Below are 26211 nucleotides of genomic sequence, written 5' to 3'. Positions count from 1 at the left end.
AGCCCTCTACTTTTTGAATTCACAAGCAGTAACTATCAGAAGTAAGCTCTTCACCACCTTCAGAGAAATCTGTATTTTGAATCACAAGATGTGACATCCAAAAATAAAAAAAAATAACCTTAATCAATCTAGTTTGAGTTTTAAAGGTTCTTCTTGGTTAAATGTGTTGCTGATTAAATCTCTTTGCAGCCCTAAATGCTTCGAGTCCCATCCCAATGTAGTTTATTCATTACCCACAGTCTTTCCCTTCTTCCTCTTCTCCCTTTACCCCATGAGGTGTCACAGACTCATTAACAATTCCTACAAAGCGGCAAATAAAGACTAAGAATTATATTCAGGGGTTGGGAGAGGGGAGTGACAATCCTAAAAACATTTATTGAGCACTTACAATTTGCTGAGCACTGCGCTAAGAGCTTTATGTTCATTATCTCAAGGAAGCCTCACGACAGTTCTATAAGCTAGGATTATCCCCACTGAAGGTGACGAATCAAAATCACAGAGATGGAAGTAATACAAAGAGGCCCCTAGGTCACACCAAATCTGGAATGCAATCTGATATCAGTCATCTAACAGTCTGAGGTTAAGATACTCAGATGTCTGTGCATATATTTTTCCTTTTACTTCCACCTTATATCTTCTCATTCTTTCCCCCTGCTCATCATTATAGCATCCTGATGGTGAGACACTGTTCGTTCGGGTGGTTGAGTATGGACAGAGATGTGCCGAAACCAAGGCCACCATAGGCAGGGTCTTTTTGGGAATTAGAAAAAGGCACCTTCCCCCTGAGCTGACACTGAACAGACTGGATTTACTCTCACTCTCTGCTACCACCCTTAGTCAGGGCACAACCCCTGCAGTGTACATGGAGGCCCTGAGCTTATCCCAGTCATTCTGAATAAAGGTCGTTTGAATGTCCAGTCATTTCGAATGACAGCGATATGATTACACTTCAGGTAGTCACACACGGACTATCACATGTTCCAGGGAGAACAAACTTGTCCTTAAAAGGAAATACGAGGTTTTCACCAAATTAGTGGGCTTTTTTCCGCAGTCCTTTCTCTGAGCTCCAACTCCCAGGAGATTGTCTGAATAAAGACTGGAGAGTTGGGTGTTGCTGAATAGACTCATTAAACTCAATAACACTCAATCAGCAGACATGCAGGGGAAAGCTCTATGTGTTTTGTACATTAAAGATCCTGAGAGAGAGCAGAGAGCAACCATTAGGGAAATAAATCAAATCAATAACAGTTTGCTTGAACACAATCCAAGCCAGTGGGTAATGGTAAGAACTAGGTCTGCTTTCAAAACAGTGACCTGATTCTGACCCTAATGATAACTTCCCTCCCATCCAACCAAGAACGATTACAGCATTTGACTTGTCTGAATCTCCATGAAGCCATTAATGTAGAAAACAAAAACAAAAAAACTGAGTCATTTCCTTTTATTGTAGGAGAAACCTTCATTACTATGGAAGTCTGGAAGTCTCCAGAATTTACAGCAGGGAATCAAATCTTTCTTCTCACTGATAGGAGAAAGAAAGAAAGAGTGGGGTGGGGACAAAGGGAGGGAGGGAGGAAGAAAAAAAAAGGAAGGAAGGGAGGAATAAATCAGTCTTCGGGATGGCTCAAAGTTCTAACATTTCCAGGTAGGTGCAATACACATTCTCATTTCAAAGGCAGATGGTCAAGATTCACATATTAAATTATACTGGAGTCTTGATTTTTCAAGAAATATTAGGTCAGGGCTTCCCTGGTGGCGCAGTGGTTGAGAGTCCGCCTGCCGATGCAGGGGACGCGGGTTCGTGCCCCGGTGCGGGAGGATCCCACATGCCGCGGAGCGGCTGGACCCGTGAGCCATGGCCGCTGAGCCTGCGCGTCCGGAGCCTGTGCTCCGCAACGGGAGAGGCCACAACAGTGAGAAGCGTACCGGAAAAAAAAAAAAAAAGAAAGAAAAGACCCCTGTGAACCATCACAGTCTTGCTAGTCTTCAATAACTGGATAATAGAGCTACAATTTAGTTTGAAGTGTGTACGGGGAGAATCTACAGCGGGAATCCAAGCCCCAGAGAATGCAAAGTCAAGCCTGCTACTAATAGGAAGTCACACCGGTGGCAGCAAATCCTCTAAAGTAGCAAGTTTCTTTTCAGGAAATACTGTGCTAAGATTAAAGAAAAAAAGTTTGTAAGAAACGGAAGCAAATGTCAAAGAGATAGCAGATTTATTTTCAGGATTATGTGAAGCACAAAAATGAAAGGACTTCCACTGTGCAGTGTTGTCATGGTTACCTGATCTCTTATCAAAAAGGAGAATCAAACAGAGAAGGGAAACCTAGAAGGCAGTAACCAGAGAGGCCTGCCCCTCCGCAAATGCTTTTCATCCAACTGAGGTTGTTTATGAGGGTATAAAATAGGGGATGACATTTTGCTGCTCTAGATAATTTTTAAAGGATCTTATTTTGCTGTGCAGAATAAGGACTTCATTCTGCTACGATTTCTAAAATGTGAAAACACGGTGGTTAAAACATCATTGTTTGCAAGGATTTCTAAATGAACAGGCGGAAAAAAGTCTACCTTTAAAATTTCCTCTCAATTCACTAAAAAATAATCTTTTCCTGAACTTAGACTATACCTGAATTGTTTTCTTAAGAGAGCTACATGTTTCACCTCTAAGATATTTTAGAGGATTTTACCTGGAGGCTAATAGTTTAAAAAAGAAACTGGCAAATTCTTTCTAGAGATTCAAAAGAAAAACTCCTTGATTTCTGCTTTATAGTTAGCATGGATGCTAATAGCATGAATAGCAGAGAATGGAGGAACAATTTACCACTGTCCTTCTCCACCAGCTCCACCTGCCCCTACAAATGACTCACCCTCGTAAACCATTATCCTAGAGAAGCAGAGACTTGGGACTGTTTCCAAATCACAATCCAGTCCTCAGCCACCTAACAACAGCTTGCAAAGTGCCCTTACCTCCAATGACAGGTAGTTGGAATCTGCATAAGGTCCCTAGCATGAAAAGACTGGGCTGCAGAGAAGAAAGGCAGTCTGACCCATATTTATTTCATCTACTTGGAGAAGAGGCGGGAGCAGGGCTGGAGGGGAGCAGTAAAAGTCAGTGTTTCTTTAACAGCTCAGTCTTTGAATTACTCCCACTTCTCATTTCCCCCAGTAGAAAAACACTAAGCCCTACTGGGTAAACCTTGCAAAGAGGGCAAATAACCCTTGGACTCACAGTAACTCTGACTCCTCCGGTAAAGAAATGACGAGAATCAATATTCACTGAGATCCTGCTGTGGGCTAGATGTGGTCCTAGGTGCTTCATATGTAATGTTTAGGTAATACAAACAACATTGCTGTGAAATAAACAGTGTCCTCATTTAAATATGAGGACACTCAGGCTCAGAGAAAAAAGGTAACCCGCTCTAAGTCACAAAGAACTTATTTCTCAACTCATTCATCGCACCATCCAACACCAGTGAGGACAGAACACTAAGTGGTCTCATCCAGATTAGTTCTCCCCATGAAGTATTTTGGAAATTTGTGGAATTTATCTTCCAGTTTAGCCCTTTACATATTGACATATATATTGTTTCAAGTTATATTTTTTATATTTCTCTTTCATGTTACAATTGGTATTTCATATTTATTTTTTATTATGTGTATAGTTAGATTGCATTACCTGAGAATTTCATTTCAGAATGGGAAAGGGGCATCTCAAAATACGTTATATAAAGGGAGGCCCTGAGTCTAAGGAGCCTGAAAACCACTGCACTAACTCGTTACTCCCAAGTTCATGGAGAGTTGATTCTAATTCTTCTCTGAAAGTTGGGACACAGAAGCATTTCTCAAGTCTAAACTGAGAAATCATTGTTACTGACATACAAGTGTAAAGTTTCTTAAAATAAACTAAACATATTTCTAACCAGAGACAGGGGAGAGGAAAGGAAAATCCAAATTCATTTGAAAGGATAAGTTTCCTTTTCACTGGAAAATCCATTTCTTTGATATATCAACCACTCCATCTCAAATGCTTATTTAGGGTCAGGAAGCAAGCCTAAGGCCCTGCCCTGCGGGTGTGAGAGGGCAAGCTGCTAAGAGAAGCAACAGCTACAGTGTGGGTGTTATACAAGGAGCTAGAAATAAGAGATAATTAAGGCTTCATTTAGCCCTGGGAAAATGAAACAAGAGGGCTTCTCTTTTGTTTTGTTTTGTTTTGTTTCTAAGTCCCATGTGGCCAGAGCCATGAAAAGGGGATCCCCAGGTTATTTTACTTGAAAAGCCTCTAGAATCCTAGCATATTCTCTGGGATATGCATTCACTTGGGCATTTCTCCAGGGAAACCTGGGCTTTGGGCTACTTCAAAGTAGTATGTCCAACTAACTCACCTATTTGGTTTTATGTGGGATGCAGAGACACTGCCCCTCCTTCCTACTCTCAGAAAGAAGAGTAAAGAGAATACCAAAAATAATAAATTCACTTCCATTCTTCTTTTGTTATTTTGGATCCAATACCTTTCAACAAGTACCTCATTCAACATGTATACAATATAAGAAGAAACCACAGGATTTCTCTAGAACCAAATTAACTTCTCAAAGTTTATTTCTTTTGATAAGAAACCATGTTTTAATGGAGGGAGGGAACTTAGTGGTAGGAAGCTGAGGTTTCAACTTTTATTCGGTCTGTATTTTTACAAGAAACAATATTGTTTTTTCTTTATAGAATACTGAAAGATTAAATTTCATATTTCAAATCCTGTGGAGGCTCCAAGATCCAAATACAACATTAAATGTGTGTGTTTGACCCCGTATCCTCTTTACATTAATAATACAGCTTATATATGAGTATGAAGTGACCAAAAACAGTAACACACAGCCACCCACCACCAGTGGGAACAACCTGTGGGACCGACCAGCTATATGCTGCAGAATGAACTCTAGTATTTTGACCACATCTAAACAGGAAGGAATATTAGAAATAAAACATGGGCCACAATAAGTAATGAGAATTAATAATGCGAGATTAATCTTTAATATGCCTCCATTTTATACAATTATGGATTTAAGACCTTTGTTCTGGGTTCTGTCCTTACAGAATAGAATCTAAGTATTTAAAATTGAAATATAAAACCTTTACAGCCCTTTATACTTAGGAGTTTTTAAAATAAACTTCTCATTTTCCATAAAAGAGGCAGCCCAGAGTAATAAATCGTGGGTTACATAAAACCCTGATCTGGTATATTTTTAAGGGATTTGACTAGGATGGTCACATTGTACTGTCAATAGAAAAATTGTCTTAGGTCTACCAGGCAAACTTTAGATAAGCAGGTAGCAAGCACAGGGTGTTCCTGTGACATTACTGGAATCCAGAGGAAGGTCTGTGGAGCTTGAGTTGTCTAAATGACCCTTGAGAGAATACCTCTTCTAAGAATTTTCTCTCTGAAACTGAGAGACCTAAAGGTCAAAATCTATTTGGCATCAAAAGCTACTAGAGTGGACCCCAAGCCAGGTACATTAAGGAGTCCTTTCACATAGGTCCCTATGGTGCCTCAACGAAACACAATCATTTCAGTTCTCTCCAACCTCAACCCCGGGTACCTATGTATCTCTTGTTTTATTTTACCACCATTACTTCTCCCATTCATATTACCCTTATTTGTCACTCCTATGTTCAAACAAACAAAAGCATGAAGTAGTCAAAATGATCTACCTTCAGTAACAAAACAAGTCATTCACAGCAGAAACCTGCTAAGTACTTGGTAATCTACTGATGAATTAAGGAGGGGTTTACACATCCCTGGAACTTCATGAATCCACCACACCCACAGAAGACCATGCTTGTCTTTGGTTTCCTGAAAATAATCCCTGTTTATTTTCCAGTGGCAAAACTATGCAGACTCAAGAATAGGAAGGATGAGAACAACATAATGAAACCAATATCATATGTGGCTCCTATACACTTAGTTCCTATAGAACTAAGGAACTAAGTTCCTTTATCGTGGTTACACTTAGATAAAACTTAGAATAAAATTAATCTGACAAAGAGCATCATGACCAGGACACCTGCCCCAAGCACAGCCAAGCTCCCTCAGTTTCCTGAGTGCCCCCTTAGGCATGCAGTTTCCTTCCTGGTCCTCTCTCCTTCCATCTTTGCTACCCCTCACCCCTGCACTTGTCCTTGAGCAGTTATGTAATTGCCCACTTCCCCTCAGGTTAAGCGTTAAAGACCTGAGGCCGAGGATAATCTGTGATTTCGGGCTTGTGATTATTTGCTAGGATTATCAACAGGATTTTCATGTTGAAGGGAAGAAAGGGACACTCAGGGAAGAAAGAGAGTTCAACAACATTGGCTCTGAATCCTTAGGATATGATGAGCCTTGGGTCCAAGGGATGGAAGAGGAAACAATGGGACCAGTTCTTAGAAGGTCTAGAATTCAGCCTCACAACCAGGCAAGCCAACACTATTACTACTACTACTAATAATAATAATAAGAAGAAGATCTGTTTTATGCTTCAGAATGATATGTCTTCAAGAATAGAGCTGGTTTACCTCAGGTGTAAGACAATTTCAAGGTCAAGAAGGCTTCCGTGTTTTCTGAGTAAATCTCCACCAGTCTCTCAATAGTGCATGCACTTCCTTTAACGTAGGGACAAAGTTTTTGTCCCACCACAGTTAGAGATGAAAGCCTAAAAAATGTAAATGCATAGGAAAGGTGACTTAACTGGTATTGATCTGCTTCAGTCAATGTGCAAATGATGGTACCAGGAGTTTTCTTGGTTCCCTACTCTGCCTCGTCTCTTTAGGTAAAAATTTAGTGTTTTTTGCGTCTGTCTTTCCACATGCTCCCTTTTGAGCCTTCATCAATCAATAATCCCTCTGCCCTCCAGTATTATCAATCTCATTCTTTCAATATCCTAAGTGCCAAGCACTGTCCTGGGCACTGGGGCCATCACAGGGGATAAAACAGATAAAAGTCGTTTCCCCAAGGAAAAAAGACAAAGCAGGGAATAGGAAGTCATGTGTCAAGGAGAGAATGCTGCAACTTTAAGTAGAGGGGTTGGTGTCACCCTAAGACAGTGATACTTAAAACTTGAAGGAGGCAAGGGAGTGAGAATTCCAGGCAGGAGAAGCAAGTGCAAAGGCCCTGAAGTGTGACATATGTGGGCTCTAGGTATATGAAGGAACCAGTGAAATGAGATCAGTGAGGTCTTAGAGGTCATGGCAACTGGTTTTTCTTCTGAGTGAGATGGGAAGCCACTGGGGGATTTTGGCCAGAGGAGTGATGTGATCTGAATTACACTTTAATAGGAACATCCTGGCTGCTGTGCTGAGAATAGATTGAAAAGCACAAGGGTAGAAGCAAGGAGCCCAGTGGCTGATGCATCAAATCCAGGTAAAAGATGATGGTGGCCTGGAAAGACCCTCGTCACTAGGGAGTTAGCAGTGGAGGGGCAGGACGTGATCAGATTCTGGATATATTTTGAAGGGGCACCCACAATACTTGCTAGTTAATAGATACAGGGTATGAGAATAAGAGAAGAGTCAAAGATAACCCTGAAGCATTGGGCTTTGACAACTGCGAGAATGCAGCTGTTAAGTGCTGGGATGAGGAAGGTTTTGGAAGGATCCGGTATGGGATGGACTCTCAGGAACTCAGTTTTGAATGCTAATTAGACAACCAAGTGGAGATGTTGAACATGCAGTTGGATGTACAGCCTGTAGCTCTGGGGAGAGGTCCAGGCTAGTATTTAAAGTCATGAGATTAGGGTGAAAGCACTATGGGCATGAGTATAGACAAAAAAAAGACAGGAGGATAAGGATAGACGGTCAAGTGAAGAGAGCGTGTCAAGAGATAGGAGTGATTGCACGTGTCAAATGCTGCAAATAGGCCAGCAGGAAATGAGGACCATGCATTGACCATTGAGGTTAGCCACCTAACATCTTTAATAACCTTGACAGGGAACTTTCAGTAGAAAGGTGGGCACACCCTTCCATCCCACCAACACTCACTGGAGTTAATGGAGGAGAGAATGAGGGATGAGAAGTTAGAGACAACTAATACAGAAACCTCTTTCAAGGTGTTGTGTTGAGAATGGAAGGAGAAAAACAGGCAATGGCTTGAAAGGGGAAAGTGAATTCAAAAGATTTTGCTTGCTTTTAAGATGAGAGAAATCTGTTTTTTAAAAAATATTTATTTATTTATTTGGCTGTGCCAGGTCTCAGTTGTGGCATGCATGTAGGATCTAGTTCCCTGACCAGGGATGGAACCCGGGCCTCCTGCATTGGGAGCACAGAGTCTTAACTGCTGGACCACCAGGGAAATCGCTAAGATGAGAGAAATCTCAGTGGATTTGTATGCGAATGGGAAAGATCCAGTAGAAGGGAGAAAACTTACTGTGGTAAGAGCAAAAGAACATTACTGCGTCAATGTCCAGAAGTGATGGGACTGAGTGGAAGTAAAGGGATTGGTCTGGGCTAGGAGTACGGACAATGGCCCGTGCTTTCCACTGGCTCCCTCCCCCTCAGCCTCCTTGAGCATCTTTTGGCTTCCCCATTACAAAATGAAACAAACTTCAGTTGCATCTAGTTATGCCCTGTATCTTTCCTTCCTTCCCTTAATAGTCTAGGGTCTGTAAAATATTGTCTACACTTGCTCTGCTCAGTTAGCTCCCTCTCCCTTGTCAGCTTGAGACGATCTGGCTCTGCCCACCAGTGGTTCCTGAATTACCTATTTCAATGGACTGTTTTCCATCTTTTTCTTTTTCTTTTTTTTTACTGAACTCCTGTGTCTATTGACTGTTTCCTTTTTAGAAACCTTCCACCCTTTACTATCTGGTATACCCCTCTTCCTGGCCTAGCCTCTTGGCCCTCTCCCCAGACCCCTGTTCCTCTGCTGGATACTTCAAATGTTAGAGTTCTGTTGCATTTTCTCAGCCATCTTCTCATTTGACAAAGGAGCATCACTTATCCAAACCCAGCAGAGACACCAGAATTTCTCTACAGGGAGAGCGAGGAGATTTGCCTTGAAGCTGAATTTACAGAGGAGTCTACCTTTACTTGCATTCTGTCTTTATTTGGGACAGCTCGTTGGGTGCCGATATAGGTTATAGGAGGACTTAATTCTCTCCCCACCTCCAGTCACCTTTAGTTCCTCTGAGGTCGAGTTTCCTCTGAGGTCAGCTACCACTTACACATGGGCTATTTTTCCCAGTAAGCACTAGAAGTACCATATCTTTTCAAAGGTCAAGGAAATATTTGAGAAAGAAAGGAAAGGAGGGAGGAAAAGAAAGAGGAAGGGAGGAAAACTGAAAAATGAAATGAATAAATATTTAATCAACATCCTACAAGTCATGTGAAAGAGTCATCTGCAATGTAACTCATACGATTACCTACTTAATATATTATACATAAGATATTTTGATATATTTTTATAGGATATGGAAAAGAGCGTCCAAAGCTAAGAGTGCTTCAGGTCTACCAAACAGAGTTATTTACTGAAAACCAACCCCAAACTTCTTCCCGAGCTCATACTCTCCTTTCCAATTGCCTACTGCACACAGTCACCTCAGTGACCCCGGGAATCTGAAATACAACGCATCCCAAATAAAATCATCTTTCTTCCCAAATGTGCTTCTACAGTTTATGCGGTAGAAACAGCATGGGCTTGGGTATCAGCCAATTTTCTAGGTTCAAAGTTCAACTCTTTGAGATAGTCATGTTGTGGAAAATACGAATTTAAAATGGGACTTTCTCATTTACTAAGAATTGCATTGCAGGAAGGCAATTCCCTTGCCTTCCTGATCACCAGCCAGAGATATAAGCATCTGAGTGCAATAAACTCTGGTAAGGGCTGTGATAGAATGTTGTCAGGGTCTAGTGAAGAGCAAAGGAAGGAGTGGGCAAGAATGTCTTTGGAGAGGGAACAGGGGAGACTTCAGAGAGGGTAATACTGGAGTTGCATCTAGACAAGAAAGACCCATGCAGCCCAGGGCATGGCTAGAAGAGGGGAGGTGGAGAGGATGAGCGTGAACTAACGTGGTCACCTAGGGCCACCAGCAGATCTCTGGGCATAACAGAGGAGGTTGGGAGAGGGGCTTGCATTGCATCAGGGATCCTTGTTTACCAGGAGCCAGAGTTGCCATTTTATGCTGAGGATAAAGGGGAGTCACAGAGGAAATCTGAGCAGGGGACAAATATGATCCGATTTGCATTCAGGAAAAGTAACTTTGGTAGACATGAAAGGGATAAATCAGGACCAGACTGGAGTGGAGAGAATCCTAACAGATGATTGTAAACATCCAGACTCTCTGAGATGATGAGACTGAATGAAGACAGAGCAGTGAGGAGGAAATCAAGGGAGAGTTAGGAAGGAGTTAAGGGGTAAACTGATGGTCACGATTGATGCTGGGTCACAGGGGTGGAAGGACAGGGCTGGGGTGGGGCTGGTCTCTGGCTCAGAGGCTCATCTGATTCTCTAGAGGACTAAATGAAATCATGTGTGCCTGACATGTGGTTGAAGTGCAAAAAATATTATTTCCCTTCCTTTTCCTCCCTTATTCCTGGCACCGTCACCTTCCCAGGGACTGAGACCAGAAATGCGGGAGACTAATTCTAGTCTTCCCTGTCCTTGACCCTGCACAAGCAGAGTCACCCGGAGCAGATGCCACCAAGTGAGAAAAGGGGACAATAGAGACCAAAAGGGGGAAGTGATCCTCAGGAAGCTGACAGTCTGCCTCTGACCTGAGTTTGTTTTTTGGAGGAGTGGGCCAACAGGAGCCTGGGTGAAGGGTGTTCTGTGACTTGCCCACCTGCAGGGCTGGAGGCCAGATGAGTGCTTCCTAAAGCAACGGCCCTGCCCCCTACTTGCCCATCCTGCCTGGTTCTCTTCTCTCCTTTCCCAACTCCCATTCACTGGCTCCCCAGTTATCAAGTGCTTGGCTAGCTAGCTGCTGAGACTGGAAATGAGTCTGAAAGTTTATCCATGCTCTCCCCAAGGGAAATGGTTAATAAACTAGATTGTAAACAGAGCCAAATACAGTTTAAGGTCATTTTTACTTTTATTAATAATAAGGACTGGAAAAGGCAAAACTATGGGGACAGAAAATGGGTCCATTGTTGCCAGGTATGGGGAACATCCCAAAAGTGAAATGTTTTATACCTTGGTTGTAGGGTTAGTTACATGACCGCTATGTTTTTTCAAAAGGCATGGAACTAACTGTATGTTAAAAAGCATAAATTTGACTGTATGTAAATTATACCTCAATTAACCCAACTTTAAATAAACAGACAAATGAACAAATAAATAAACAAACAAATAAGTAGGTAGTAAGGGCCCAGTAAATGTTTGCTAAAGTGATAGTGACTGATAGTGATAAGGTATTAGCTGTCACCACTGCAGATTTTACTCCTTCCTGGAATGTTTGCATTTCAATAGAGGGTTCTTAAAGCTGGAAAAAGCCTTGAAGGCCCAAAGAAGTTCATATCCAGTAGGATGACTTCTTTCAAATGCAAGGTATTTTTTTACAATCTGGAGAGAGAGTTCTAGATGAAAGGAAAGGCCAGTAGGAGAGCCAGGAGGCAGGGAGTGGGTAGACCTTGCCTGTCTCGAAACTTACAAACCACAGAAAGGCGATACCTTCTCTAAGTAAAGTCATCCTCCTCTACCAATTACCCACCATTTCCATCAGAGGCCTGAGTTTTCCTGGATTATTATCTTGACCCATGACATCACATTCTTATTGGAAAAACAATTCTTATTTACCGGATGTAAAACGATACTACACCTAAGTTTAGATTGGAGAATGAGAATCAGTGCTTGGCAGCTGGAACAGGGACTGTTTAAAGTCAACCCAGAGGTACAAACTAGGTATAAAATAAGCTACAAGCATATACTGTACAACACGGGAAATATAGCCAGTATTTTATAATAACTATAAATGGAGTATAACCTTTGAAGATTATGAATCACTATATTGTACACCTGTAACTTATATAATATCGTACAACTATACTTCAGTAAAAAAAAGAAAAAACAAAGATAAAAAAAGTAATAAAATAAATAAAGTCAACCCAGGCTGAAATCTGTCCCTGCCCCACCACATGGGCCAAGCCAAATGGTGGCTTTGAGCCGACCACCTTTCTCTTGTCAGCCTGAGCTGCCAGTCAGGTGGCAAAGGACTAGAACTGTCTTTTAGCCTCATTCTGCCACTCAGGTCTGCCAAGAACCGGTGGGACCACCTAGACGTCCTTGAAAGGGAAATTCTATCTGTTTCTCTAAAATTCACTCTCTGATGTTGTATTACCAAAGCACCTCACTTTTCTTTCTAATTCGAAATTTCTCATCACACAGGACAAGGATCCTCCCTTCCAGACCATTCAGAGAACTAATTTCTTCCTAAGCAATTCAAAACCCAAAATGCCAAACTCCTGATTTTTTTGCCCCCCCGCAAACGTTCTCACCGCCTCATTTCCCCTGAGTGCATGGGAGCACGCGTTTGCACCGATGAGGTAGCATCTGTCACCCTTGGCAGCAAAAAGTGGAGGAGTGACACTTTCCCCTGCTTGTCCCTGACACTCCACCCTGGTGAGGGGTGTGGGAAGGGTACTGTTTGTTCCCAGGTCAAGTAGTTCATCATTGTTGCCAGAATTATCTACTCCTTGCCTTCCCTGGGTTGCAGGGTCAGGAGAAGGAAGCATTTGACCACTGTGCTGGAGAGGAGGTATCAGTGACGGGAGCAGTGATGGCCTCCTCTCCTTGTCCATCGGGCCAAGGTGTGTGGGAAACTCAGGAGCGGCAGCAGCTCCCAACACCCCAGTCGGCTGCCCCTAAAATCGTGGTTACCTAGCTCTGCCTAAGTCTGTCCCTAAACCGCCCCTCCAAAATTGAAGCCTCTTTTACAACACTTGATCTGTTGCCTCCAACTCTGCACTTTCCAGACACAGCCCTTCTGGGGCTTTCGGAGCCCCACCTCCCTCCCCACCCCCAAAGAAAACAAAACACAAGATTCAACCTGTTAATTGCTTCCTTCCTACCAAGAAGGCAGCTAGTTGACTACACCTGCTGAGACTGTTCTAACTTATGCCTGCAGAGTTGATGAAAGGGTTCTACCTCTTTTGAAGTTCAGTCAAAGCTAACTTTTACTGAGTGCTTACTATGGGGCCAGACATCATGCTAACCTCGATAATGCCAGTTAATCCAGGCATGGAAACTGAGTTGCAGAGAGGTAGTGGCTAGTGACAGACGCAGCTGGGATTGAAATGCATGACCTACCATAATCACAGCTACACTAAACTCTGGGCACTAAACTGGGTCACTGGTTCCTCCTGCCCTCCCCATCCACAACTCCAGTCTGTTCTATTTGGGATTGAGGATCCAACACGGGGGGACATGGAAAGAGCTTTACTAGACTGAAGGATTTATGGAACTCTTCCAGAAAATTCTGTGGTCTATCCAGTCAAGTGGACCAACAAAATCAGGAAACAAACATGTATAGGAAGGGGTCCAGGGCAGGTTAAAGGCTCTGCTGCCCAAGTCCTTTTTTGTTATTCTTTGAAATCAGTAGAAATATAAAGTTTTCAACGTTTATCATAATGTAAGAATCTGGCAGTGTAATAACTATAAATATTGTGTTAGGCATGTTTAAAGTAATACTTTTTCTGATTGTAAATTTTAAACATTCTCATTGCAGAAAATCTGGAAAATACCCAAAAAATTAAATTAATTAAAATTAATTACAATTAAAAATTTAAGTACAAAAATACAAAATGAATCTTACACGCGTTTCCATCACCCACAGTTAACCTCAGTTAATATATTGGTGGGTTTCCTTTCAGTCATTTTTTTCTGCATAAATATGTATATATTTTCTAAGGGATGACTCTGACATAAAAAGATATATACTTGGGTTTTCACTGAATATTATGTTAGGTAGCATTTTTCTTTGTAATTAATCTTTTGGAAAATATCATTTTAATGACTGCAAATTATTTAATAAACAATCATTTATATAACTATCTCCTTAATGTTGGGCCTTTGAGTTTTCCCCAATTTTTCACTATTACAAGAAATGCCATTTCTCTCAATATTTCCTCAAGATTGTTTACTAGAAACAAAATTACAGGGTCAGGTGACCTTTTAAAGTTTTTAAAACATTTTTTCTACATACAATTTAATGATTCTAAGTATTCATATTGTTCTTTATATGGTTGGCCACAAGAAAATATTGAGTTTATACTAAATATGTCCTTGTTAGCTTTGTATAGCTAAAACCCTTTCAGAAAAACTATCACCTTGACTTGAATAAATAAATGTTTTAAAAAAAGAAGAAAATAAAACCGCTGGAAATCATATCTATCTTTACAGAATAGTAGGTGTTTAAAGGCTTCAGAAGATCTTGAGAGAATCTGTTATGACTGAAGATGTCTACAGAACTTAAAAAAAAAGATTTTTCCCCCCAAATGAAGAACTTGATAATAAGAAAAAATAAAAGCACAAGAAGGTTGAATTTGTGGCGAATGTTAAATTTGAAGAGATTCTTGAATCTTTGATTCATTCCTTTCTGAAAGCTTTTTAAGATGTTAGCTTCCTAAGGTTTTTATGTTCTCTGCTGCATTTAGCAAACCAGGTTAAATGTGGATGATAAAGACTGTTAGGAAGAACATTATGCTTCCATGAGTCACTATACTTAACCTTCAATAGCTAGGAAGCCAATTATCTGCAACCTGAGCTGTGCAGACCCTTACTTTCTTTCCTCTTCCTAATAGGTATCCAGATTTATGCTCATTTAACATCTCCTTAGGAACGAGAGCAAACGTAGACAGAAGACATGAAAGAATATAAACCTCAAATCTATCGATTTTGTTACAGTCAACTCTAAATGAAGCAGATTTTCTGTATGACATGGGCAATACTGATTAGTAGCACCTACTACCCTGAAGGAACACTGCTGGGTGCTGGGGAGACAAATGAGCTTAGGAGACTGTCAACCAGGCCAGGATGCTGTGAAGCTGGGCCAGAAAAGGCACAGTGTCGGCAGCTGACATTGGAAACAGCAGCGATACTCATGATATACTTCACATTTAGGTAGTGAGTTTTACAAATGTCGAAGGATCTTCATGTATGTGTGGTCATTTAGATCCCCTAACACTACAATACGTTTCTGTATTCCAGAAACGGGGCACAGGCCCTCAGAGAGCTTAAATGCCTTGCCCAGTGTCACAAAGCCTGTAGGCAGCAGGATTAAATATCAAAGCCAGATGTTCTGATTGCAACACTTGTGAACTCCCATGCTGCCCTCTTACAACAAAATCTTGTGTCCTACTGGATGCCAAATCCTCCATTAGATAATAGAGGATAACTGAGCTCCTTCAAGGAGCTCAAGACATATCAAAAGGGGCAGATACAAACTGAAAGTATAATACTAAATGATGGAAGCCGCAACTGAGATTCATGGTAGGAAAGTACTTTGGATTTCAAGTGTGGCCAAACTGTCTCATGAGGAAGCAGCCACTAATGTAATGATAAGGAAGGACTTTGGATTTATCACATCTCTCCTCCCTTCCAGTACTTGCCCTAAATTCCATAAATCCAGACTAATTCTTCTAGCAGTACAACATGGTGGGTTAAGAACTTAGGCTTTGGATCAGACAAGCTTGGGTTTAAAACCTGGCTCTGCCACTACTAGCTCTTGAGCAAGTTGACCTTGAGCAATTGATCTTGAGTAAGTTGCCAACCATGCTAAGCTTCAGCGCCCAACTCAGTCATCTAAGAGGACTGTAAGAGCTAAATGAGATAATGCAGTAGAAATTCTTAATACTTTGCCAGGTGTACACCAGGGGTTTAATAAATACTAGGATGATAATGAGGATGATGAGGATGATGATGATGATGAATGGGTAATCTGATTATTAGAGAGGAGGAAGGATATTGGAAAGGAAGAATGGTGATAGGACCTTAAGAGAATTGTTTTTACCTAACTCATGCCTTGCAGATTCCAGCTAGAAATCAAGGAATTTGCAGCAAGCTGGGCAGCCACAGGTTGGGGCGATAAGGGTGGAACCTCAGTGTTCCTTGGAAGGCAGCAAAACTGGATTCCTGAAGTGTCATGGTTTCCAAGACAAGTTGAAGTCTCCTCATTGGGCAGTAATGACATTCACCCTGACTCTGTCCCCCAGCAGAGACCAGCACATTCTGGAGCTCCTCTCAGACCCACCAGCCTCTCTCTGACCCATTCACAGCCCCTCAGGGATTCCTGCCACAGACTGAAGTCCTCACTTGAGTCTTAAGCCATGTTTCCTTCACCAGAACAAATAATCCCAACTCTATTTGACTTCCCAACTCTAGAACACTGATTTCCTTCCTATAATTCTGCTATGATATAATATAGTATTAAAGAGGATGCCCTAAACTCCCTGAGTTCAAATTCTGGCTCTGTCATTTGCTGGATGTTTAATCATGGCCAAGTTAATTATCCTCTGTACCTCAACTGCCCCATCTGTAAAATGGGAACAAGAATATTATCTATGACACAGGGATTTGTGAAGATTAACTAAGAGTTTACAGTTGTGGCTGACGCAGAATGAAGTGCTCAATAATGTTAACTGCTATGATTTTCCCCCTTCAAAAATGATGATTCTGGTAAATGCTAACTGGGGAAATATATAACAACTATTACTTACATAAAATATGAGATTATTTGTGGGGTTTTTTTGGTTTTTTTTTTTGAAGTACGCGGGCCTCTCACCGTTGTGGCCTCTCGCGTTGCAGAGCACAGGCTCCGGACGTGCAGGCTCAGCGGCCGTGGCTCACGGGCCCAGCCGCTCCGCGGCATGTGGGATCCTCCCAGACCGGGGCATGAACCCGTGTTCCCTGCATCGGCAGGCAGACTCTCAACCACTGCGCCACCAGGGAAGCCCTATTTGTATATTTTGATTATCAGTTTTAATTCCATATTCTCTCAAGCATGATAATTGAGAGTTCTGTTTTGGAATTTGTTTGTTTAGATTGCTTCCCAAAGATGATATAAATGATGCCAAAATATCTACTAATAAAGAAGGGACAAAATGCCTATTAATGACACTTTAAATCTTACTTAAATCTTATTGTCAACTTTTCTAAAAGCTCCAGAGTTAAAAATGTCAAGAAGAGGTGTGTGTGTGTGTGTGTGTGTGTGTGTGTGTGTGTGTGCGCGCGCATGCCCACCCTTTATATCTGTCAGAGTTCCATATGAGAGCATCTAGATGAGATAAACATAGGGATTTACTCAGGAGGAGCAGAAGTGGAATTGCTTGATATTTAAACCAAGGAAGTCCTGCTGCATATGCCCAAGCATCCCTTTAATTACTTGGTTATGTACAGGAGAAACTTGAAGCTACTGTCTGCTATTGTGTTTTCTAAAGTAAATTTCATATTTTTTATCATTATAAAAGTTATACTTGCTCACTGTAATAAATAGGAAAATATAAATAAGGTAAAAAAAGAAAATAATCATCTATAATTAGAACTCCCAGAGTAATCCAGGGTAACATATTTTTTATATGATCCAGTCTTTTTTCTATACATGAAACATATAGCAATTCTAAAGTGGAGGAATGTTTCACAGTGATCAAAGTGTCATTCTACCAGAAAGACATCACAATTCTAAATCTGTATGCATTCAATTACATAGCTTGAAAATACACAAAGCAGAACTCAGCAGAACTAAAAGAGAGACTTTACCTCTCTCAATGGCTGAATGATTTATTGTTTTTTAAAAAGGCAAAAGTTATTAAGAATATAGAAGACCTAAACAACTCAATTAAAAATTTTTATCTAATTGACATATATAGAACACTGCATTCAGTAATGACAGAATACACATTCTTTTCAGTGCATATAGAGCATGTCAAAAATTGATCATAAAGAAACCTCAGCAAATTTCAAAGTATTGGAATCATGAAGGGGCATATTCTCTGACTAACATGAAATTAAGATAAAAATTAATAGCAAAAAGAACTAGATAATCTCAACATTTTTGGAAGTAAGCCATATACTTCTAAATAAGGGCAAATAAGAAATCTCAACAAATACTAGGAAATATTTTTTTTTTTTTTTTTTTTAGGAAATATTTTTAACTGAATGATAACTTGTGCAATTTTCTGAACATATCAAACCTTGTGGGATGTAATTAAAGCAGTGGTAGAGGGAAACATATAGCCATATTTAACACATATTTAATAGATATGTTAGAAAAGAAGAAAGACTAAAAGTCAATATTCTAAGCTTCTATCTCAAAAAGCTAGGAAAACATACTAATCAAATGAAACAAATGAGAAGGTGGGAAATAAAATAATAATGGTAAGAACAGAAATCAGTGAAATAGAAAACAAACTTTCAACCGAGAAAATCAACAGAAGCAAAATTAGTTCTTTGAAAAGATCAAAATAATAAATAAAACTCTAGAAAACTGAGAGAAAAAAAGAGTGAAATTACAAATTACTAAAATCAAGAATGGAAAAGGGGACATAATTATATACTTGATAGATATCAAAAGGTATTAAAGATATATATTTTTTGAAACGCTTTAGGCCAATAAATTTGACAATTTTAACACAGAATAATCTTTTAAAAACGTTACCAAAACTAACAGAAATAGAAAATCTTAATTAAGTTTTAAAAACCTTCCAATAAAACAAAACAAAACCTTAGGCCCAGATGGCTTTGGCTGTGAATTCTTCCAAACATTTAAGAAAGAAATAACACTGATTCTGCACCAACTCTTTTAGAAAATAGAAAAGGACATGTTTATGAGGACAAGTATAACCTTGACTCTAAAACCTGACAGGGTTTACAAGCTACTTACTCTCATGAATATAGATCCAAAAATCCTAAACAAAATATTAGCAAATAAAATCCAGTGATATATAACAAGGTACTATGTCACAAAGAAGTAGAGTTTATTCCAGGAATGCCAGGGTTGTTTAACATTTTAAAATTCATCAATGTAACTCATAATATTAACAGATTAAAACAAAAAATTATGATCACCTTGATAGGTGTAGACTAGGCATTTTATACAGTTAAATGCCTTTAGGGGATAAAAATGTTAGCAAACTAGGAATAAAAGGAACTCTCCTTAATTTGATAAAGAATACCTACAAAAATCCTACATCAAACATAAAATCGAACAGATTACTGAAAGCTTTCCTCCTCTACTGAGGAATGAAAAGAAGATGATTCACCATCTTCCCAAGTTCCTAGCCAGTGAAATTAAAGGCAAAAGTTTATGAAGATAGAAATACAGCTGTTATTATTGGTAAATGACATGATTGTGCACATATAAAATCTAAGAGTCTGTAAGCTATTAGACCAATAAGTTAACAAAGTTATGTATTTAAAAGTTAATATACAAAAATCAATTGTATTTCTATATATCACCAAAAAAGGAAAAATATATTGAAACATAAAACTTTTTACAATAGTACCAAATACATATCAAATACTTGGAATCAGTCTAAAAGATGTATAAAACATCCATACTGAAAACTAAAAAACATTACTGAGAGAAATTTTTAAAGGTTTAAGTCAATGATAGGATATCTCATTGAAATATGAGATATTAAATTGAATTGAGTTCAATTCAGTTATGAACTGAAATTGTGACTATGTCAACTCTCCCCAAAATTGATCTGTAGACTTAAGCCAATCCCAATCTCAATTTCTGTACGGATCGTTTGTGTGTGTGTGTTTGTGTGCGTGTGTGTGTGTGTAAACTGACAAGCTAAAATTGATATGGAATTATAAAAAATTAAGAACGCTAAGATAATCTTGAAAAAGAAGAAAAAAGCTAGGGGACTTATACTGACAAATACTAAGACTTATTTTCAACTTCTGGTAATTGGAACAGGGTGGTATTGGTGTCAGCATAGGCAAATAGACCTCTGGAACAGAACAGAATCCAGAAACATAGAATATTACCTAATTAAAATAACGATGACTCTGACTATAGTGTAGAAAGGATGATCCATTTTTTTTTAATGGTGCTGGGTCAATTGGATATCCATATAGAAAAAAGATGAATCTTGACTACTATCTACTATGCTGTATCATACCACACAAAAATCAATTCCAGATGGGTTATAGCTCTAAATGTCAAACAATTTAGCTTTCAGAAGGAAATAATGGAAAATGTCACCATGATAGGCAAAGGTATCTTAAGTAGAGCACAAGAAGCACTAGCCATAAAGGAAAGAAGCTGGTAAGTTGGATTAGTTGCAAGAACAATGGGCCACTGAGATTTAAAGTGCTGGATCCGAGTGAGAATGTTTGTGCTTCAATCAGAGGCAGCTCTACCAGGAAGCTAAGCTTTAAAACCCTTCCTCTGCACAGGTTCCTTCCAAGGCCCTGGCAATCCATTCACGTGGTCATATATTTTTGTAAATTGTACACATCTCAACCTTTATCAATCCTGGAGTGTCCCAGGGCATGCTGGCTACAGTGTCTTTTCCTATCCTATGGCATCTGTCCCACTAACCCAGACCCAGACTCTGTTCGCAGTGAGCTGGTAGGGTACTGCCAGTCGAGCAGAGAAGGCAGCTCTGAAATCTGTTTGCCATCCTTGTGATTCCTTTTGTCCAGATTTGGGATTGATGCAAAGACTGGGGACCATCAGCAGGTATGGGTGGGTGACTTGGAGAAAAGAGAACTGTGAGAGGGGAAAGATGATGGGATATGTGGGATGACAAAGACTATCTCCTTGACCCAACTTTGCTCAGGTTCTTTGGAAACTTCTTCTCAACTAGGAGCCAACCATTGAACTTCTGTGTCCATCTTTACATCACCCAGTTTTAGCAAAAATCCTGCTATGTCAGTTTAGCAAGAATCCTCACCCTCCATATCTGATCAAATTTTTCATCCCCCACTCTTGGTATCTAATCACCGGGCCCCGCCTTCAGCAAAAATCCTACCAAGTTGATTTAGCCAGAATCCCTCCTTACCCCTGATGTTTCCTCTTAGTGATTTTCCATCCACTGACCCCCACCCTGATCCTTGGCTATTAATCCCCACTTGTCCATGCTGCACTCAGAATTCAGTTCTATACTGAAGTCTCTCTTTTCCCTCCTATTGCAATAGTTTTGGGTTTTTAAAAAATACATAATTTATCTTCACTGTTTTAACTAGTGTCCAGCTCTAGTCTCTTTGACAGGAGTCAAAGGACCTGATACCCACCAGAATTCTAGAAATGCTTGACTTGACTGACAAAACAGACTCATATATGGAACGGAGCACCATTTATACCTAACTGCCATTCAGTGCAATAACAGTTCCATATATTATTATTAAACGTGTATCCAATTAACTTTGATGACAACCCTCTTCCTAGTCTTGCTGTCTCAGTTTGGTAATCCAATTGTGACGTTAAAAACTCAAGAGGATGTTGCTTTCAGGCAACAGTAAGGTAGCTAGGCTACTACGGTGTCAGTTCCCACGCAGGGCTGGAAGTGACTCATTTTCTTGTTAACTTGTGCTATATATACTCCAGAAAAATGAGTTGACATTTCTAAGAATACCTGATGGAAAAGAACAGAAGTTTTTCTTTCTCTCCCTGTCATTTGAAGCTCTTAACTCATACACTGTGCAATGTATGGGGAGGTAAAACACGCAACTCCTCCCCAAAAGCCGGGAGTAGAGCAGGCTCCCCTACCACTGCCAACCACAAGCCAGTATCAGATAGTTTCTCTAACTCTGAAGACATTTTCTTTATAAAAATATAGCAGTGGCTGACATCCTTCATCATGCAAACCAACAAAGAGCTATTAAATACCTACAACAAACAGAGCTCGTTTCTTCTTTTCCCCAAAGATTATTTTTGATCCTTTGATGGAAAACTTGGGCTAGATAAAAAGGAAGCACAGAACGACAAGTCATCATCCCCCAAATATTTTATTCTCTCACCTCACAGCTCTAGATACACCTGGGAAAGATGAAGAGGGATAGATGAAAGAGTGACTATGTACTTTAAGTCATTCCTTTAAGTAATCTAAGATGATGAAAAGAGTCACCCATGTTAAAATGCAATTTACGTCTGAAAGTGTTCCCTGTGTGGAAATTGCGATTATGGAAGAATCAATGGTAAGGCCTTTTGGGGGTGAGGTTGGTTGACTTATGCCTTGAGTACAGCTGTGTTATTGGGTGAAACTGGGCTTACTGGCCAGGTTAGAACAACATTATTTATTTCAACTTCTCAGGACACTTCTTTCTAGAAGAGAGGCAATTAACAGGAATTAAGGAGGAAATGTAGGAACAACAGCTAAAGTAAAATGAGTTTGGTCTTTTATTTATTTATTTAAATTAATTAATTAATTAATTTACTTATTTTTAGCTGCGTTGGGTCTTTGTTGCTGCGCGCAGGCTTTCTCTAGTTGCGGCGAGCGGGGGCTACTCTTCATTGCGGTGTGCAGGCTTCTCACTGCGGTGGCTTCTCTTGTTGTGGAGCATGGGCTCTAGGCGCACGGGCTTCAGCAGTTGTAGCTCGCAGGCTCCAGAGTGCAGGCTCAGTAGTTGTGGCGCACGGGTTTAGCTGCTCCGCAGCATGTGGGATCTTCCCGGACCAGGGCTCGAACCCATGTCCCCTGCATTGGCAGGCAGATTCTTAGCCACCAGGGAAGCCCCAAGTTTGGTCTTTTAAAAGGTAAATTCCAGTTAGATCCATCTCTTAGGGAGGGCAATGGACCCAGCTGTCCTCGGCCCCATGGTGGTGCTGCACCTCACTCTTCTATTTTGGAACATTGTTAAAACTCAATTTAAATTTTTCTGTCTTGAATAAAGATAACCCAAGGGGCCTATGAAAGACGCTAGCAGAGTGTTTCCTTTCCAGTGCGATTGATTAGGAACTTAACACTGACGGGGTTGCCCAAGGCCCTTCACCCTTGGGGAAGGTCCTGACCTTATTTGCAAAACCCATCTCATTCTCTGAAAGTGCCAAATAAATGAAATTTTCAGTAGATATGCCTATTAATTTTGTATTTGTGCAGATTCCCTGATCTCTAGGAATCCTGTTTGACCAACGCTTGATTCGCCTACTAGGCACCAAGTGCTGGCACCTAAGAGAGGTTTTGCTCCAGAGCAGCGATAAGCAAACACTAAATAAAACAAAACAAGAGACTTGAAAGCCACGTTCCCAGGCTAATCTAGGAAGCAGGCCACATTCATCATTAGCGCTGTTCTTATGGATAGACCTTTATCCTGCCCCATGGCTGTCTCTTCAATCACTAAATTGTAGCCTTTCTAAACAGCGCCTAATGCTCCAGATCAGTGGTTCTCCAACTGTGGGCCCCAAACCAGCAGCATCAGCGTCACCTGAAAACTGGCTGGAAAGGAAAGTTCTTGGACCTCATCCCAACCGGAAGTTCTGAGGGTGGGACCCAGTAACCTGTGCTTTACCAAGTCCTCCAGGTGATTCTGTTGCACACACTGAAGTTTGAGAATCACTGTTCCATACCACCCACTCTCTCTTCTCTTCCTTGGAATGTACTCTCTTTCCTCCAATCCATCTGGACTCTTCTCTCTGCTAAGACAACCAACCCAATGCTTATGTTCACCAACGACAATAGTTAAAACATTGGGTCTCTCTCAGTTAATAGGTATTTTGAAGGCCAGACTTCTAACACATAAGTGAGAATTTCTGGCTGGCCTGGTGTTGGAGATTCACTCTGAAGGGGGACTATCAAGACCGTCATTCTCGTCTGTTGGCTCACTTCCAACCCCAGACAAGACCTGCGCTTCTACTCCAGCCCCCTTTGCATGGGAAGGTAGAACTGGAGCCTGATGCTTCCCCACAGTTGCAGAGGGAATCACCTGGACTTCAGGGGGGTAGCAGCCCAAGGAAGCTGGGAGTCCGGCAGGTCTGTGTCCAAATGAGCCTGCTTCTCACCCGTCAAACAAGACACACTTTTTAATACAATAACCACTGTTACCTAATGAGCAGAAATGTTCCACTTTGAACTAATATGATAATATTAATGATAGTAAAAATATCTAAACTATCTAGTAAAAATATCTGAACATTTGTTGAGAGCTTTCTATGCACCAAACACTGTGCTAAATGCGCTAAGTTACTCACTTTAATCCTCCCAACAATCTTATGAAAGATGTACTTTCATACTGTCCCATTTTACAAAAGAGAAACTGAGAATCTCACAGAACCATTACTTGGAATCCTCCCTCCCACTCTGATATATGAAGCTTCCTTTCTGGCATGGCATTCAGCGTGGGTAAGTCTGGCTGCCACAAGTAAATAGAGTAGTAGATGGGAAACAGTCACAGAGCGAAGCTTAGTGCAAACTTTTCAGACCCATGTTCTGGGGTACACCAGCCCAGGCTCTCTCCTAATTTTTGCAAGGCTTGAAGTTACATAACAGTATAAATAGAAGCCCACTTACCATATGTCTAAATATTTTGAAGTTATAAATTAGACTAGCAAACCGCTAAATAAAATATCCTCTTACCTTTGCAAAAGTACATTCATAACAGCTTGGAAAGCCAGGTTCAGATTCTGGACTCCTAGACTCCACAGCGTTTTGCGTTGGAACTTGATCATGGGGAGTGAAGTTGTTCCCTGCCATTCCTTTCTCTTCTCGTGCTTGTCTCCAGAGCCCACCAGGAAAGGCCTCATGTGTTCACAGGTGGATATAGTAGTTGACATGAGACCGGCTGGGACCTGGGACCCTTTGCTGCAGTGCTGCAGTGCTTGCACCCGGACACACCTCACCTCAAGCAACGAAATACAAAGATACTTTATGGGACTAAAAATAACTGCATGCATGCGCAGTTGGGGCAAATTCTGGACCCAAAAGATACAAAGATACAAAAAAACCCAACTGCCACTTTTGAAGAGCTGGGAGCAAAAAGAGGGTGTGGGAGCAAAAGCAGGGCACTGCTCATGCCCCTGCACACTACACCACCTAAGGGGTGGGCAAAACACCTAAGCCACCCCTCTGGCCCGACCCTGGGACACATCTCTACCCTCACCCCATATAAGAAGCAAGCTTGCTCCCCCCTCAGGGAGCGAGCAAGCAGGGGAAACTTGTTTGTTCTCACTCCCCCCTGCTGCAGCAGGGGCCCCAATAAAGCCTTGCCTGAATTTCTTGTCTGACCTCTAGTCAATTTCTATTGATAGTGGAAGGCCAAGAACTCTGGTCAGTAACATACACATCCCAACTTTGTCCCCAGACCCCAGTAGCAAACAGCAGGGCCCCTTGGCCAAGGCTGGGCTGTGAGGGGAGTCCACTCTCAGAAGGACAAGCTGTACTATGGATAGAAAGGCATGCAGGCCCAGAGCATGATGTAGAGGGGTGAACCGTGATTCTGGGTGGGGCTATCCCCATGGCCCTAGGGAAGGGGCACAGGCAGAGGAGGGCCAACTCAGGGCCTCTATATCACAGATCCCAGGGTAGCGGCCTTTCTTGCCTCATCTAAGGGCAATTCTGCCCACACTGTCCTCCAGAATTTCTGAGAAAGAGGATTACTATTCAAATAAGATGGAGAAACACTGGATATTGCACACTCTTCTTGGAAATTTATAGTCCAGGCGTATCTCACTTTATTGTGCTTCACTTTTCTGCCCTTTGCAGATACTGTGATTTTTTATAGATTAAAGGTTTCCTTTGTCAAGCAAGTCTAATGGTGCCATTTTTCCAACTGCATTTGCTCACTTCATATCTCTGTGTCACATTTTGGTTATTCTAGAAATATTTCAAACGTTTTCATTATTATATTTGTATGGTGACCTGGGATCAGTGATCTTTGACATTTTATTATAATTGTTTGGGATGTCATGAACTGCACCCATATAAAATGGTGAACTTAAACAACAAGTGTTGTGCATGTTCTGACTGTTCCCCCATCTCTCTCTCTCCCCTCAGGCCTCCTTATTCCCTGAAACACAACAATACAGTAAGTCCCCTACATACGAACCTTCAAGTTGCGAACTTTCAACGATGCGAACACGTGTTCGCATGTCCAATCACGTAAGTTAGTTCATGTGTCTGGCAGATGTTGTCATGTGCGTGCATCCTCTACAAGTGGTTGTGCTTTTGTGTACTTTACTGTACAGTACTGTATAGAGTACAGTAGTACAGTATCTTTATTTCAAGCCCAGGATGTCAGAAGCAAGCGTAAAAGCAGTAGGGATGTAGCTGGTACTCCTGTGTATTCCAAGGTACTGTCCTGTAAGATTAAAA

The 26211-nt window shown here is 40.9% G+C and overlaps 1 protein-coding gene across 3 annotated transcripts in view; it reads left to right on the top strand.

The window, feature by feature from the left end:
• Positions 1-26211, top strand: part of LOC307176923 (uncharacterized protein) — a 121507-nt gene extending 95296 nt beyond the window's left edge. For all 3 annotated transcript variants that reach the window (XR_013824949.1, XR_013824950.1, XR_013824951.1), the window contains one exon: positions 25894-26211. The gene's annotated coding sequence lies outside the window, so the exon portion shown is untranslated. The remainder of the gene's footprint in view (positions 1-25893) is intronic.

Source organism: Stenella coeruleoalba (assembly GCF_951394435.1).
Source record: "Stenella coeruleoalba genome assembly, chromosome: 18".
Classification (NCBI taxonomy): domain Eukaryota; kingdom Metazoa; phylum Chordata; class Mammalia; order Artiodactyla; family Delphinidae; genus Stenella; species Stenella coeruleoalba.
The sequence above is the reverse complement of the archived record's forward strand: the minus strand, read 5'-3'. Positions and strand labels throughout refer to the sequence as shown.